This window comes from Aythya ferina (assembly GCF_964211825.1).
Source record: "Aythya ferina genome assembly, chromosome: 10".
In the NCBI taxonomy this organism is placed as follows: domain Eukaryota; kingdom Metazoa; phylum Chordata; class Aves; order Anseriformes; family Anatidae; genus Aythya; species Aythya ferina.
Window position 1 is genome coordinate 11036643 of NC_140306.1, and position 17581 is coordinate 11054223.

The 17581-nt window shown below is 47.7% G+C and overlaps 1 long non-coding RNA gene across 1 annotated transcript; it reads right to left on the reverse strand.

The window, feature by feature from the left end:
- Positions 1–1329: 1329 nt before the first annotated feature.
- LOC311442020 lies at positions 1330–17131 on the reverse strand. Its single transcript, XR_014696413.1, has 3 exons — positions 17032–17131; positions 10569–10729; positions 1330–1558 (listed from the first exon to the last, which is right to left on the reverse strand). It is a non-coding gene; the product is annotated as an uncharacterized lncRNA (long non-coding RNA).
- Between the last annotated feature and the right edge of the window lie 450 nt (positions 17132–17581).

Here is a 17581-nt window from a genome sequence, read left to right on the forward strand (position 1 = left end):
GCTGCAGTGTCAAACAATAATTACATCAGAGAAAATTTAGAATCCTCAGTGTTGAAACAAGTCTCTGCTCTTGACAAGTGAATGAATGTAGGAAGCGAGGGGAGGCAGTTTTATCAAGGAGAGCACCCAGCCAGCAGTGTAACAGCATCTCTCGTGGGCTGAGGACAACCACTTTCAGAAGCTGGCAATCTCAGCTTGGAGCACATCAGTACATGCCTGGAATTCACCTGGCCTGAGACCTGGGTGCACATTCATGCAGTGCTACCAGCACATACATGCCTCTCCCCACGAACAACCTCAAGGCAGGATTAAAATACAGATTTGCCATCCTTTTAACACTCCTGGATCAGCTAAATTGCATGTGCCTATAGACTTAGCTTCACCTCAGCTAAGGAAGAAGCATTTCCCAGTGTCAGGGTGCACCACTGTGCCTCCTGTTTGTCCACATACAGCAGAAGTGGGAGAAGACACAGACCTATCCAATTCCCCCATCTTCTGTTTCTGAAGATACGCATACCTACCCAAAACTGGGTTCCAATACCTTTATAAATTACACCACCACCATCCCATATGTGCTGTATATCTGCTGGCAATTAAATTGTGTTCAAGTTGCAGCTCAACCCAATAAAGTACTGAATCTTGGATATGCCGATATTGCCACTGCCAGGGTTTTAAAGGAAGCCCATGGAGACAGTCTGCAAGGTCCTGGCTTGCATTTTCCAAGTAACCAGAGAAGGGTGAATTTGATCCTCCATCCATGGAGGAAATCAGTGATGAATGAGGCATCTACAAGTGAAAAAAAAGTTAGGGAAAGACCAGGAAAAAAGTTTTCCCTCTCAAAGAGAGCATGAACTATCTTGCAGAGAACTCCAAATAGGCTCCATATAGAAATACTGACAGGTATCAATGGGCCTATCTGTCATGCGATATCTAAAATCAGGTTGTGGTGAAGAGTAGGTGTACAGAGTGAGCTCACACATACTATGTACAAGTTTTCTAGGGATAACATGTTTATAGCATATATATAAATATATATATATATATATTTTTCCCATATGGGTTCCCAGCTGGACTTCTTTGATGCCTTGGAAGACCAACTTGCTAAAATCATCGATGACAAAATCAGGATTCTCCTAATTAGATGTAACCTTTGAAGAAAACTGTTGAAAGCTGAGAGCTCACCCACTTCTATGGGCTTACCACTGCCTGACAGGAGGACACCTGGACATTTGTATTTTCAGTTGTTTCCTTTTATCTCATGTTAGAAATACAAAGGTGAAGGAAAAAGAGGCTCACAGAAAAGGAGGAGGAGGACATACCTGTGAAATCTATGCCTGTCATCCCACAGCTTCAGCTCCAGCAACAGTCCTCTCTCCAGCATTTGAGACACTTCACTTTGCTTTTTTCTGCTTCACCTCATGTCCACAATCACAGCTCCTGTCCTTGCTGTCCTTCGCTCCTCCTGCTGAGCAGAGCCTCTGAGGGCCCAGGCTGTCAGAAGAGTTTACAGCACGAGCCAGCTATCCCAAGCTGTGTGGTTGGTGGCTTCCTGGGAAAACTGAAAACAAACATCCAAAGTTGAAGAGAGTTAAAAATAAATAATAAATAATAAATTAAAAAGCTTCAAACTTCCTCTATTTGTCTGCAACTTTTTTTTTTTTAATTTTTTTTTTTTACACTCAGTTTTTGATAGAGCCACATTGAAAAGGTACTAAGACCCCCTGATGTCATGCGGGCTTTAAGCACTTACCTCCCATAGCCCCCTTCAAAACTCCCAATCATAAACACCAGAAGGACAAACTCTAGCATATTTTGCTCGTTCATCTGCCTGCTTTATTTTTTTCATGTGTTTGTTTGGTTGTGTGTGTGTTTGTTTTGTTTTGCTGGTTTCTTTTCTTTTTTTCTTTTTTTCTTTTTTTTTTTAAGTAACATGTAGTTTTTCTTCTGGGATTCAAAGCCTGATTTTTTAATAATTACACAAAATAAACCATGTGGGGATTTTTATGATCTGCTTTAAATGTAGAGTTTTGAAAAGTAGACAATGAAATTATTATTATTTTGTTTCACAGCGGTTCTACAGCACAGGGGAAAAAGACACTACTATTTGTTTATTTGGCTTTCAGTTGCTGTGACAAGGCAAATAACAGCTCTGGTCTTGGTCCACAATTGAGCTAATTGGTAACACCTCAAATTATGTCCTAAAAACTCCTAATTAGCAGCTAAGCACAGGATGAACTATGTAGCATTGGCTCCTTTGCGCTCTAAAAGACCTGTGCATTCATAGCAGACAGCTGGACTTAAGGTCCCAAAGTCTATGATTTCGTACGCATACAGGCAAGAAGTGACAGGTGCACGTCATTTTTTGTTCTGTGTTGGTGCAGCACCTAGCTTGATGGGGATGAGTTCCCTAATGCCTTCCTTAGAAAACAGGGACCCAATCTAAAGGCTAGAGTGGGTGTTTTCCAGAAGACTTTTGCTGCCTCCACAGCAGCCAGGTCACGGCCCATGGGAAAAGTTCCCTGCTGATTTCCCAGATTAATTTCAGAGTTCCCAAGGAGGTTCCTTCCCTGCCCTGTTTCATTTGCCACCCAAGCCCCTCGCACCACAGGAAGGTGCTCAGAGCACCGTGGGGAGAAATGATCCCAATACCAGCAGCAAAAGAGAAGGCAGACGTCTTGATGAGCTTGTCGGGAAGACCTCTTCTGTAAAAAGGGGATCACTGTGAGAGCACTAAGAATTATACACCCAGGCCAGCCTTTCACACACCCACAGGGTCTTTGCTTAGCACATGCCCGCAGCATGAGGCCATGGCAGGACAGGCCTCTTGTTGCTGGAGATCAACGTCTTCGCCACAAAAGGAGAGGACGGATAACACACAAAGGCAGAAGCTGTGTTTCACTCCCAAGCAGCATCTGGGACACCCAAGTCTGGCTGGTAAAAGCAGGAGGCAGTCAGAGTAATGCTTAAAAAGTCAGAAAGGACTGCTGGGTGCAGCAGCAGAAGACAAGACAGTGGCACAGCATTTTCCCGAAATGCAGCAACGATCCCCCTGTAGAGATGGATGAGGGAGAGGTTTTGCAGCAGCTGTCCTTTCTGCACCCTTCTGTGATTAGACGTAGCCTCCTTTCTTTCTCTAAAGCACCAGCACAGCCAGAGAGGGCTGGTCACCTCCTCCTGTCTGTCTTCTGAGGGACAGACACACGGACATGGTGGCATTGCTGATCCAGCTGCCATAAGCGTCTAGATGGATGTGGGATGCAGGGAAGTGGTGACACACTGCTCAGTCTGTCAGCAATGATGCAGCCCCATCCCAGGGATGGGAACACATCAGTCCTGTCCCAGACTGATGGAGAGAGACAGGACATGCCCCACCTGAGCAAAAGCTTAGTTCAAGTGCCTTCCCTCCAGCTCCCTCCTGCAGCAGGTGAGCCACAGCCGGTGCCATAAGGCCAGCAAGTGTTTAACAAAAGCCCTTCTTCGGGCACACTCTGCTCTGCTGTTTGCACGGCTGTGCGAGGCAGATTGCTGGCTCTTATTAGCTAAATAAACAAGCAGCAAAAGTTGAGCGAAATGGAAACACATACACAGCTTGTCTGTAAATAGAGACAAACGCCTCCATCGCATGGTTGCACCCAGCTGTCTGGCTGTTACCTGCTTAAATGGCTTTAATTTCACATTAAGGTCAATGCAGCCGTAGCTTCTCCTCCAGGGTGGAAAACCTGCCTAATGAAATGCTCAGGTTCGTATTGAGCCCAGCTCAATGTGCCAGCCGAGCATCGCGAGGAGCTGAGCCTTTCCTCCCCACCATGGGTCCCAGCCTGGGTGCTGGGATGCACGGGTAGAGCATCTGGCATTCGCCAGCCAGATGTTCCTCTGCCATTCCCACTGGAATTACTGGGCATCTCCAAGTTGCAGGCAGGGCATTTCTCCTTGCTGAATCCCATGCTGCAAGGAGAGCAGAGAGCCCTCCCTCTGCCCCAGCCCTGCCAGGGCTCTGCTCTTTCCATGGGGCTGCCCTGTGCTTGTTCCACTTTTAGTGAAAATCATTTATTCAGCTTAAATGTCTCTCCTCTCTGCCATTTACACAGGTCTGGCTTTCCTCTGGGAGTATACATGGGATGAGTAAACTGTCTTTATATATAGCCTGAGGGGGTTGGCTCTAATTCTCATTTATTACCCTTTCATTTCTTTTAACTTCTCCTTTCCACAGAACCGAATTCCTGACCAAGTTTTGATGCAGTCCGTGAGGGTGACAGACACGGTTTTGCTGTGATCACTAGTGCGTAGGAAGCCATTTGTCTCAAACCACATCCTCCATGCTACTGAAGGCAAAATCGAAAAAAAAACTTGTCTTGCATGCCTTCGAAGTAACTGTTCCGAGGATAATTTAAAGTATTGAGACATTGATTCACTAAACATCGCTGGCCTCCTTATATGTGGGCACTCAAAGTCGCCCATTATTGGTGATTTATTAGCGGGAGATGTCTCTTTGATCTTCTCCAACATCGTGCACTCAATATCCCCCTCCCAGGAGGCAGCTGGGAGGACAGCCCTACCAAGACACTCGCATTATTATGACTTATGGGCTGTGTCCATGGGATTGTCTCTGCACAGGCACCGCGTCTCCCTGGATTCGGGGGAATCTTCCTGAGCCCTACGATATATGCAAAAACAGAAGTTCCTCTTGGATTGAAAAATTATGATACCAGCACCTCTAAATTGCTTTTAGCGGCTTTCTGTGCTGCCTCTGGCTCAGAAGTGCTTAGTTTGCTGACAGAAATCATAGGCTCATACACACTTGAGATGGAAAAGCCCTGCTAGGTTCAGCTAGTCCATTTCTCCTACCAGGGAAGGAATATTCCCAGCAATCTGTTTTCCCTGCTACTTTGTCTTGTCTATTTTTAAACATCCCATGTAGCAGAAATACATTTAGATTGTCAGGATTTCAGAGCCAAGTTAGCTGTGGAAGTACCAGCTGTAGCCTAACCTGCTTTGTCTGGTGGCAGCAGCTAAATTGCTCTCTGCTGCCTTTGAAGTCAATGGAAAAAGTCTTATTGGCTTCTCTGGGAGCATTCTCTGGCCTTTGGTACGGATGATTAGAGCAAATAGCTACGGAGCACTGATAAGCCATTCTTACACTATCACTTTCCAGGCCATAACTGCATTTTAATAGGCAAGAAATTGTCTCAGCAGCAGTCAGGGGGCAATAACAGCAAAGCCATGAGGAGTGCATGGCAAACCAGGTCTGCACAGAAGTGGCTTCTGCTATGACCATACGAAATTACATCCACAGACCCGAACAGGTTTGGTGGAGTTCATGATCCGAGGGGAATAGGCAGAGGCAGTCCCTTCGGCGCCTCCTCTGACTATAAAACCTACCAGAGCTGGTTCAGCCCGTAGTAAGCTCCAGTGTGTTTTTCCTTTCCAAAAAATAAATCTTTAACATCATGAATGAAGGGAGCCTGGCACATCACAGTACCCCTCTACATACTCAGGCAGAATATGGCACGGGCATACAATACTACAGAATAATAGTATTTAGCCAAACAAACCAAACAGGGACTGGCTGTTGAATCACAGAAGTTAAGTTACCCTTCAAACCTCGACCCATCTTCTGCAGGGGACAGCTGCCCCACGAGATGGAGCCATGGCAGTGACACAGCAGCCAAGCAAAATTCAGCCCTTTGCTTTCTCTTTCCATGTCAGTAACAATGGCAGGTAGTGGGAGCCGGGATTGGATTTAATTTAGAAGTTGTTGTGCTCTGCCGGGACAGTTTCCTCTGCCTCCACATTTCCTGTCTGGAAGTTCTCCCAAAAGGATGAATTAACCAATATATGACCTGTATGGGAAATGCACTTCATTGAAGCTATTTTTCTAGGGTGGAGCTGAACAGCTGTTTAACAGCGCATAGCTGCACTACATGAGAGACAGTAAAAATACTGAAATGAACAGTATTCGGGTAAAACTGGGCTGCAAGGAGGCAGAAGGTAATTATCTCCCTGTAATTTTTGCCTGTACACGGAGGATAGAGGCTTTGTGTGACAAAGCGTGCCAGCATGGGGTACCGCAGCATGACAGCAAGCACGGGGAGGGGGACCTTGGCTTTACCTCCCTCAAAGCACCTTCCTCTGCCTTCAACACGGGGAGACGAGCACCAGCCCTGCAAGGAAAGCCAATACACTAAAGCTATACAGGAGTAGAAACTGCTCAGCTAACCACCTGTGTCACCACTCTGACAGCAAAAAACGACACAGCCCTGGTATCACTGCGAGGACAGCCATGCCCAAGATGAAGCACAGCTCAACCTGCTCTTTTATACAAGGCTCCAGCAATCAATAGCAGCAGTAAGTGTCACAGAAGCAGTGCTGCAGGTACTTCATGGCGAGATTACAGCATCTGGGGTGTGTGCAAGGAGCTAGATGCTGCTGCAAGCTGTTTTGCTCTTGGTGGAGCATGGCCACCAATGCTCGGGGGGTGAAGGAGCAGCTCCAGGTGGCAGCAACCCCAAAGCGAGAGCTGGAGGCTCCTATGGGAGCACCCAGCATCTCTGCCCAGAAGCCTCAGGAAAGCTCCTGCTTTCCATTCCCCTCTCGTCCTCTCCCCCATGGCAGGTTAGCAGCGCAATTACGTTACCGCAGATTTACATCAGGGCTGGAGAGATGAGAATCCGAACAGAAGCTTTAAAAGCCACTTTTTTTTTTTTTTTTTAGAGCCTGACATAAAACGCCAGCCAGATTTACCATGAGTTTCCCGTGTGCACGCATGAGTTATACACACAGTAAGTGTCCCGTCATCATGAATTCTGCCAGTGTGCTCCTTTTAACGGCACTGATCATAGGGAATTCATTTGGTCTTCATATAGCTGTCACCTGTATTACCAGAGCGATTTCATTCTAATTTAGCATTACTTAATGGTGAAGATAAAGTTAAGTGTTAGCCATGTGGGTTTTTTCTTGGCTTCTCTCTCTCTCTCTGACACAGCAAGAGTGCGACTGCAGGGTGTTTTATGACCAATAATTCAAAAGAGCAGGGAAAAGAAGGAGCAGCAAATATCAACTGCTTGTCAATCATCCACAGTCTTTCAGCTTAAATGGTTATACCTGGACCTCTGATCTTTTCTGCTGCTGCCTCTGATCCCCCTGTTTGTTTGGAGTTCTTTAGGTACTGCAACCATCAAAAACACATTTTTTAAAGGTTCAGGTCTAGGAAACCTGCTGTGGATACCCACAGTCACACAAAAAACGTGATTGTGATATAGAAAACTATACCTAATGGCTGCGGTGTACCAGACAAATTGCAGCCACCCTGCCTGGGTGGCAATGATGGGGTACCCCACAAGCAGGCTGAATACACAAAAACCATGTGGGGAAACACAGTATTTTTAGAGCACTGGTTATAGAGCAACAAGTGGTTTGTCTTCCCGAGGCCCTGTGCCTCCTCCCTTTTCACCCAGCTTGGAAAGGTAATCATTCTGCATATATCACTAGCTTGTTTAAACTGGAGATGAAAAGCTACAAAAGTACAACTTAATTGAACCCTGTATTGTGTTATTACAAATGCTGCCGACCTCACTTGCAGTCCATTATCAGAGGGTTCTGCTGAATGCTTTAATTAAAGACAATAAGGCTAATAAAAAGGCATCATTTTCCTGTCTCTAGCGCTGCTGGAGAGTTGGGGCTGATGAGATTATTTCCCGCTAATGCTCTTCTGTTGTTGTTGTTTTTAAATCTTTTTCTCCCCATGGTTTGCAAATACTGTCTGAGCCTGAATAGTGCAAGATTCATTAAGAACAACAAAAACAAAAAAATCAGTTTTGTTTCTAAAATGCTCACTAATACTTGCTGAGCAGAGCCCCTCTTTCGGATGATCCCTGGTGCCTTACCCCACCCCTCGCTGTGTTTTTCTTTCAGATCCAGTCCCAACAAAAGAAAAAGCTTCCCTGCATGGGCACGGGCACACACACACTGCCTGGCCCGAGGACGTCCCTGCACGTGGTCCCTGCCTGCAGCCCTCCGACTTGCAGGGAGGACGGTGAGGTGCTGGTGCTGTTTGCCAGCAGGCAGGATCTAGCCTGGAGTAAGTAATGCATATATAATTGCGTATATAATTGCATCCCCATAATTAACATGTTGCTTACTGATGGCCCATATGCAGCATCTCTATCTGCTTTCATATTGGTATTCGTGATACCAAACCAGCAGCGTTTCCAAAGCCAAGGCAGCCTTGCTGGGCACCTCTCTGCAGCTTCAGTCTGAAGAGGCAGAATGGTGCTGGGCATGGTCTCTGCCTCTGGATGCACATGGGTGACCCACCACTCACCGACTGCATCCCTCTGCCTCCAAGGGCATCAGCATGGGCTGGACCTAAACCTCCTCATGCGTGCTTTGGTGTCTGGTGATTACCAAAATCATGGGAATGGGGGATGCAAAAAGGGGAACAGGAATTCAGGCGGTGCTCATTGCGGGGTACACACAGCCCCTGGCACACAGGCTGAGCCCAACAACTCATCACACTCTGACCATGGAACAGTTAAAACCTCACTAACAATTCGGACCATATCTGAACAAGAGACCTAATGGCAATCGGTGTTGTAGCCCTGCTGTGAAGAAGCCAAACCATCTAGTCCTACTGTGATTAAAAACTCCTTCTTGGACAAGGGAAAAGGCAGCCAGACGCTAAGCAACTGAACTTTGCCCCTGCAAGGAGGAGAGCAAAGCACTAACCACTGAGCCAGCCCAGTTTGCCAAGACTTTTATAGGGAAGGAACTTTTACAATTAAATACAGCAAAAGGTTCCTTCCACTGTGAGCCTCTGAACACAGGTTGAAAGAAGCAGAGTCGAACGTGGAAGCCAAGTTTAAAAAAAACATATCTTGATCTGAAGGTTGTAGGCTCAAAGTAGCTAGAAACCCCATCAAGTGACTGAATGGGAACAGCAAGAGGCGGGCAAAGACCACAACTCCTCCCTGGGTAAAGGATGAAGCTGTAATGTGGAGCAAACTGACCTAGTTACATATTTCTTCTCCACTCTCCTTCTCTCACTGCTGCACTTGCCTGGCTGGGATGTTGCAGAGCAAATTTCAAATAAAGTTTCTGCCATCCATGGTGAGCAAAGGGGAAATTGGGAGATCTGTGGATGTGGGCATCTCAAGCAGCACCACCTCAGCCATGTCTTTAGAGGCACAGACATGTCATACACAAAGTGCTGCTGAGACCCTTAACTGGGACACAGCTGGGCACGGGGAGGACAGGGGATGGTGCCATTCCCTCACCGACTGCCCTGCCACAGCCAGCAGCCCTCTGACAGCCTTTACCTTTATTCCTAGATACACACAAGTGCTAATGGAGAGCAGCAAGAACAACTTTCCAGCCTCTGTGAGTCCCTGCTCCTCTCTGCACATGGGTACAGCACCCTTGAAAAACCAGTCCCCAAAACACGCTTGGATTTCCCAACATGTGGCAGAGTTTTTCTGGGTGTGGCACACAAACTGGCTGAAAACCCAAATTGCTCTCACCAAAGACATGGAAAATCCATGTTTTTTGTGGGGTTTGGTCCCATTTGTACCCCCAGATAGCCAAGGCAACCCCTGAACACTGACCCAGAGAGTCTCTGGAAGCCAGGAGGTTTGGAGAAGCAACCAAGATCTGGATCCCTGCCTCCCTCAGATCTCCAACGCACTCACCACCACTGCACACTTACAGAACCAATAACCTTAAACCACAACCCAGCCAGCTGAGAGGAGGTGCAGGGGAGGCTTTGCTCTTGATGAGCAATTAGATAATGGAGCAGCTGCCAGGAGAGGCAAGAGAAACTACCAAGGGAAACATTTCCAAAAGATGAGCAAACCCTTTGGGAAACACCATTTTTGGGGGAAGAATCGATGCAAACTGTAGGAGTTTTAATGACTTATGGGGAGTCTCCAGTCTATAACTTCTAATTAGAAATGAAGGGAGAAGAACACTGAAACCTCCTGAACTTTCCATCACTAAAAAAAGCTTTTTTTTTTTTTTTTTTTTTTTTTTTCGACTCAGGAGTATTTTTGAGATGTGTACTTCTTTTTCTCAATGAAAAAATACTTTGTCAGGGGAGAATTGGCATTGCTTGCAAGGAAATTTACTCTGTCAGTCACAGCTACCTCTCTAGCTGAAAGGAGGGATCTCCAGAAAAGGAGTGGCACAGATGCTGAGACAGAAGCTAAGCAAATATGAAGCCAGGCTCAGTGTCTTTAATAAACAATTACTGTGACTCCATTTTTTGGCATCACTCACTCCCTTAGAGCCCTGATTCTCCCTCATCAGCATCCTCAGAAGAAGGTAAAAGAAGGTCTGTTGTGGGTTTATCTCTCTGGACTAGCTGTGGTGATTCTGGGTCTCATGGACAACATGGTAGAGGATTTTTTTCCAATGCACCAAATAATCATTGCTGTATTGGATGTATTTCTTCCACACTTTAGCTGTTCTGAGGAGTCTACACTTCAAGAGTACTTTCCAGATGCAAAGCCCCAGTCCAGCCCCCTTCTCCTTTCCCTGGCACTGCCCAGCTGTGTTTCACACCCCAGAGCACTCACAGCAATGCCGCACTCAGGTTCTGCAGGTGAGGCAGGACTCCAGGATGACTCCCTTGGAAATGATGAACTCCAGCTTTGGTGCGAAAACTCCAGATTTCCTCATCCAAAAAAAACTCCGTGCAAACATCCATGTACACCCCTCCCAATGTAGAGGATTATACCTGCAAAAAAAGCAAAATTATTGATCAGTGACACCCCTAGCAGTAAGATTCAAGCCGTTTTTAGAGGGGCACCTTCGTGCCCGTGCATCCATCAGCCCACACGTGGGGCAGTGCCCTTTGGGGTGGAAGGGGCTGCCAGAGGAGCGTGTCCCAGTGCCCAGTTTGGCTTGCAGGGGACATGGGGAGAGTGGCAGCCATACAGCTGGGGCCAGCACAATGGGCTGTCACGCTCATCAAGCAGGAGGGTAATTAGGGAGCACTTCTTCAAACACAGCTGCCTGCGCTATTTGAAAGCTGCCACGTGCTTGCCATGAATAGGGAACACTGCGGCCCACCAGCATGGAAGCTGCTGGTGAAAACCCCTTCCCTCGCCATGGCCCCAAAGGAAAGCTTGGGAGCCACTGACCCTGTCAGAGAGGTCAGTGGTCGGTCGCTATTTTCCAGCCTTCCCAACCTGCAATTTGCTCCACGAGCATCTTGAACAGAGGGGAAAGGGTAGGTCATTAGAGATGTGTCCTCGGGAAGAGAGAAAGCCATTACACGTATTAATAACCGCGACAATCATCGCTGCGTGAGGCTGGGTGTTTATGAGAATGGACTCTTTTGTGAGAGCGACAAAACACAATGCTGGGTGAATACAAGATTCAATAGGTGACCCTAGAGATGCGGAGAAGGAAAAGAGAATCACACATAAGTTGGGATTTGAGGAAAATCTCAGCTTTTGGGGGGAAGCACAATAAAACAACATTCAGCCTGGGGTCTGGGGCAACTGCAAATAACTCATTCAACCCTGAAAGTAATTTAGAAATTTTGTTCAAACTGAATAATATAACCCTTTATATTCTTCTGGGGGAAAAAAAAAAAAAAAAAGTCCCTTTTTCTCACTCCATGTATAACAGGCTATGACAAAATGGAAGGTTAACGTCCAAAGGTTTGGTCTCAGAAAGCTTCACCTGGCCGAGCAAGGACACATCCCACCCTGAAATCCATGTGCCAACCCTTCCAGCCTGCCTCAGCCCCCTCCCTGCTTCTCTTCACACCACTGACGCTCACTGACTGCAATTCAGGAGCAGTTTCCATCCTCCTGCAACTCCACTAATTGGCAATTTTACCGTGCACTACACCTATTTCACCCATGTCTGCAGGAATAGGACTTTTCTGTTCTTCCCACTCCCTTCTCTCCCTCTACCCCTCCTACTCTCCAGTCCCCCACATCCGCCTTTCTGCTCAGGAGCCCTTCTCATCATTTCCCCACATGCTTACAAACGTGCTCCTTTCGCACCTATAGCATCTGCACAGTCTGACCAGCTTCCTCAGGAACTTTTCATATATAGAAACTCAATAAACAATGCAAATGATCCACCGCCTAATTATTTTCTCAGCTTGTGGTGCAAGGAGCCATTTGGAGCGAGGACCCGGGGAGGTGAGGGGCATTGCCTCTGCTCCCCCTGCCTCCCACCAACCCACCCTCCAGCTTTCCAGCAAAGACTCACTTAGCAAAATTTAATTACTCTGCTAACTTGTCCCATATGCTCTGTGGCAGGCAGGCAAGGCTTTAATTACTTCTGCACTGGAGATGCTGGGAACCCTGATTCCCCATCTCCCAGGGACCCAGCACAGCACCCAGGAGGATGCGGGTGCTGCCAGAGCCTTTGTGGTGCCTGAGCATCTGGCATTCAGTACCAAAATATCCTCTTTGTCCTCCTCCCAACCCTCCACACACACATCTGCAGCTAAAGGTGGCACTGCAGCTGAGGGAGGGCTCTCGTCTCTAGAGGAGCAAATCCTTCCTCTTACCAAGTGCTGACCAGTATTGCTACCAAACTGATTAACAATCATTAGTAATCCAAAAGCCCTTCCACGGTCATCAGTATGGCACTTGAGACATTGTTCCTCAGCTGGAGGCAGGAGGACAAAACCCATTCTCAGACGGCCTTTCTCTCCCCTCCACTCTCCCAGCATCAGCACCCACTCAGTTGGTTTCTCCTCTCCTTCTCCCACCCCGTTTTACTTTTCATTTCACAGCTGCTTCTGCGATTGCTGATTCCATAGCCATCAGGTGTTTCGGAGGCGGCAGGTAGTCAAAACTGTTTGGGGGTACAATACATCAGGCAGCAGACAAGGAGCAGGCAGGAATTTGTTTGACATGACATTGTTATGCAAAGATGCTCACGGTACCCAAGGTGCTTCATGTAACTGGATTGCATTTCCTGGAGACAGAAATCCTTTTTTTTTAGGGGGAGAAGGGCTGGAGGCAGGGGAAATCCTTTCATTCAGGATTGTGTTTAAGTGTGAGAGCAGAATACCTATTGTAGTTCCTATACTTTTAATGTGGTTTGTGGCTTGTATGATCCAGCCTCTAATCTGTTCCACATCTCGTACTGCTTTGAATTTGAGGAAGCCACAGCTGAATTCTGATATTCTGCTTTGCTGACTGTCTTGTGGGAAGCCATCTCCTACCAGCTATTGTTAATGTCCTGGGACCCATATCAAAGCCAGAACTGACACTAGAGGTGATAACAGAACTGATATCAGTGCCAGAACAAGGGTGACTCACTGTTACCTGTAAAATCTTGCCCCTTGAGCAGCCCCTGGAGCTACAGGAGCAAGACTCATGGCTTGGTCTCCCTCCTTCCCTGTCCCCCTCCACTTGGGAGCTGCTACGCAGAGCATGAAACAAGTGCGTGCAGGAGCTCCCCATCACCAACTTCTCCTGTGAGAGGCAGATAATCCAAGCACAAGGCAGAAAGGTGGCACAATAGATTGTCTGTCAATAGCTTTTAATCCCGATGCCCTTCTTTCTCCACCATGGGGCTGCAGGGAGGTCCCACACATGCACCGGTCCTCCAGGGGAGTCCTGCTCCCGACACCCCCCTCTCCCTACACCTACACTACCCTGACATGCCTGGGTTGCATGCCAAGGAACAGATGTGCAGCTGGTCCGGCTCCGCTCTAGGGTTTGTATAGAAGCCAATTCCCTTTTCAGGACCATCATTACATCTTTTTAGGCTGGAGCCTAAAAATACCACCCAAGCTGATGGAAGGGAGGGGAAGGAAAACAAAGGGGAATAAAGGAACAGACAGGGAGTCGAGTCGGTGTTTGGGGCGTTTCAGCTAGAAAAGCTCAGGCTACACTATTGAATGGCTTACCCCCTTTCCTAGGTGCATGGTAATGGGAGATCCTTCTGTGTTTTTTTGCATTTCAGTAGCAGCTCTGCCCTTTGGGTGAATCAAATTGATTTAGTCCAGTCCCCCAGTTCAATTTCTAGGGCTGCTCGGCCAGGACTCCCTAATCTGCGAGCAGGATTTCATTGTGGCTAGGCGCTTCTGATCCTTCAATTTACAGCTTGGCATTAAATTGGGCTCCAACGATGCGGGGCCACTTAGATTATGTGTCTCAAAGATCAGGCGAGTACAGCTTGGGCAGCGGGAAGATAGAGGTATTTCTGGAGAACTGGGCCTCCCTCCCTCAGCAAAAATAATCCTGTGACATCCTGCGGGTGCGATCCAGAAGGCTGCGGTTTTGAAGGCAGGATGAGATCTTGTTCAGGAGGAAAAAGAATCGAATTCTCACGGAAAGTTGGACTGCAATTAAAAGAAGCATTTCTTCTGAAGTGCCTGTTCCTCACTCACACATTATTAACTTAGATTAACTTATAAATTATATAACGCAGAATTAACTGAGCAGCCTTTCAGCCCCCAGGTCTGATTTTCCATTTTGTAAGTCAGGGTCTTCCACAACAATATCCCGCAGTTTTGTTTTCCACTCCTGGGGGAGAGGTAGACAACACAAATACATTTAATTGTAGGAGCAATGCTCAGAAGTACAGATCTCAAATCCAATAGCACATCATGGTCATAAAGAGGGCTTCTTACCACCAAGTACAGGGATGCTGTTCTCCCTAGGATATGTTTAAGAGCAACCAGGACTGCACGAGCTCAGCAGAAGACAACCTGCCTGTCCTTCCATAGTGCTTTGCACCCCGTGACCTCAAAGCTCTGCACATCAGCCAAACATATCCAATAAACTCTCAACACAAAGTATCTGAGATAATGTGAGGGCTGCACAGCAGCCTGACAGAGGAACATCTGCTGCTGCACGACAAGGTGACATGAGTTGTACACCCCAGGGTACCCCTAGAAAACCCGTGGAGATGTTTCAGGGCACGGAGCCAGGGGGACAGTGCTGGAGGGATATACAGGACCATGCACAGCCCCATCCCCTCTGCCTTTCAGGAATGTCTCCTCGGCAGAGCCAGCCTCCAGAAGTGTCCGGGGACATCCTGGAGATAATCCAGGACAAAGCCCGGAAGCAGCCGAAGGGGCAAGCAGCGGGGACAACGCAGCCACACTCCCAAGGCCCTCCCTGCCCCTTCCTGCAGCAGTAGAGCAGAGACACCCCCCGCTGCCCCCCGCCCAGGATCCTGACTCACTGCACAATAATGCCCAGGCAGCTCCCATCCCGTGTGTGTAACTTCCTAGGCCCTGTGCTGCTCGAAGGAAACGTATCCTTTGTGGGTAATATTTTCCGGCACACCAGCAAGGATGGAAATAGCATTTTTTCCAAAGAGTCCTTCTCTACTATGTCATGAGAGTAATATCCAGGGTGTGTTTCCTCATTCTTAGCATGAAAGGGTGTTGCATATGATGACAGCAGGAGTGTTCAGCAAGAACAGACCTCAGGAAGCTGGTATAATGTGGTGAAGGGGGTGAAACAACCACAGGGGTACTGCAAGCTCTCCCGGTGCACAGGGTACAAAGAGCGTGGGGCTCACCGGCAACACCCAAAAAATCACAGGCCACAAATCCTACACCTTGCTTCTCTGCCTGGGGCATCAAGGGAGCGCTCCAGGGTGATGGACAAAGCCACAGCACAGGGGGAACTGAGCCCCCCCAGAGCGTGAGGCCATGTCATCTACCCTGCCTCTTCCCCATCGACCTGGAAAAGCTGCACAGACTTCTAGGGCAAAACCACAGGGCAGGCAGACACGTACTGCTGTTAGATCATCCCGCTGACCTCCTGGTGATCTAATAGACTCTCCAGGAAGGCCTTATTAAATTCTAAGCCAAACTGCGTCCAGTTACAGTAATTACTGCGTATTTAAGAAATAGCAATTGGCTATTTAGAGCGCTCTAACAAACATCTCACAGAGAATTCCGTGTTCTTTAATTACTATGCAGTACCTGTTCCTTTGGTGGCACCCTCCAAACTGGATTTATGTGTTAATTTGCATCTATTCTTTTACGTTCCAGCATTTTTGAAAAGCAGAGAGATTGGAGGGAAAAAAAAAAATAAAAAAATAAAAAAAAAAAGGAGAGCAGTTCTCATGTTGAGAGTTATGGCCTGAGGGTAGAGAAAACCCAAATAAAAGCAGGTGCTGTGCCAGCTTTCCCCATCCCTATGTGGAAAGCCCAAGTGCTGCAGAGCAGCGCTGCAGATCTCCTCATCCCCCTGTCCCCCTGTGTGCTCTCACCCTGCCCTCTGCAGCCCCCATGACTCCCACCCTAGGGCTCAACAGCTCCAAAAAAAAAAACCCTAAGCCAAGCAAAGCGTGCCTTCGCTGACCGATGTGCATGCCCAGGAACTAGGGCAACACCTGCCTGGAGCTCATTGCCATGGACACGACGAGAGCCGTGGCCGAATCCAGATCTGGGGCCACGGCGCCAGCCGGGAGCCGTAACCCTAGCTGTGCTCTCCAGCTCGCTGCCTGCCTTATTAGCTCTAAACAGCATCCTTATTTAACGCACTTCAATTTAAAGTGGAATGGATATTTCTTACTTCAGAAAGTCTCACCTGCCTCTCAAATGGCTCTTGGCACGCTGCCCGTTCTCACTCACATTTTGCCTTTAACAAGGCGAAGCCTCGTTCCTCTCGAATGGAAGAGAGCTGGCAGGGCTTGATTGGAAGTTTGGAGTCCTTCCCCCTCCCCATCCACTTAGATGCCACAAGAGCCCCCAGATCTGCACAGCCTTCTTGTTGCCAGGAAAGCAAAGCTTTTGCCAACGCATCTCCCAGGTTCCTCATCACGGGAACTCGAAGCTAAAACATCAGACGGAAGCACCAACAAAGATTGGTGCAGAAAAGAAAGGGGGGAAGACGTGCATTGTTCCTGGAGCCTGCCTGGCCTCCTGCTACTCCTGCCCCCATCTTTTCTTCCTCCACCGCCGCATCCTCAGAACATCGCAGCCCAAGGTAGAAATATCTAAAGCATCAATTTTTTTTTCTCCTTCCCATCCCCAACCACACTCCTGCTGCAGGTAGCTTGAAATGCAGAGATCCAAGAGAAAAGAGCATCGCTCACCGCTCCCACTTTCCTAACAAGACCTCATTACGGTGCGGGGAAAACTTGACCCTGTCAGAAGTGTCAAGCCGAGGTACCGCGTTTATTCCTCACACAGTCCCCTCCGTCTATAACTTAGCGGGTGCTGCCGGGAGGTTATTCTTTCTCTCTTTGATTGTCATGGGGAGTAAGCTTTTTCTTTTTTTAACAAAGCTATTTTAAAGCAGATGCTTAACTCTCTGTGCTATTTTAAATGATGCATAGGAAAAAAAAAAAAAAAGAAAAAGAAAAAGAAAAAAAAAGCCCACAGCAGACCACAATTTAGCACAAAGCCTGGACGAGCTGAAGCCTGTGTGCTCCTACCTGTGTACAGAGAGGTCTTGGCAAAGGCTTCCACAGGTGGCTGCTTTGAAGAAGACAGACCCATTTGGACCAGAAGATGCTCATTCATCTGGGAACAGCAGCAAACCTGCAAGAGGCTTCTTCAGTTGCTTTAGGAGGTGAGCCCATGCTCACCTTATCATGCCTCATCTCTGCAATGCAAGGAGCGAGCTGGAGGAAGGCTCCCAGC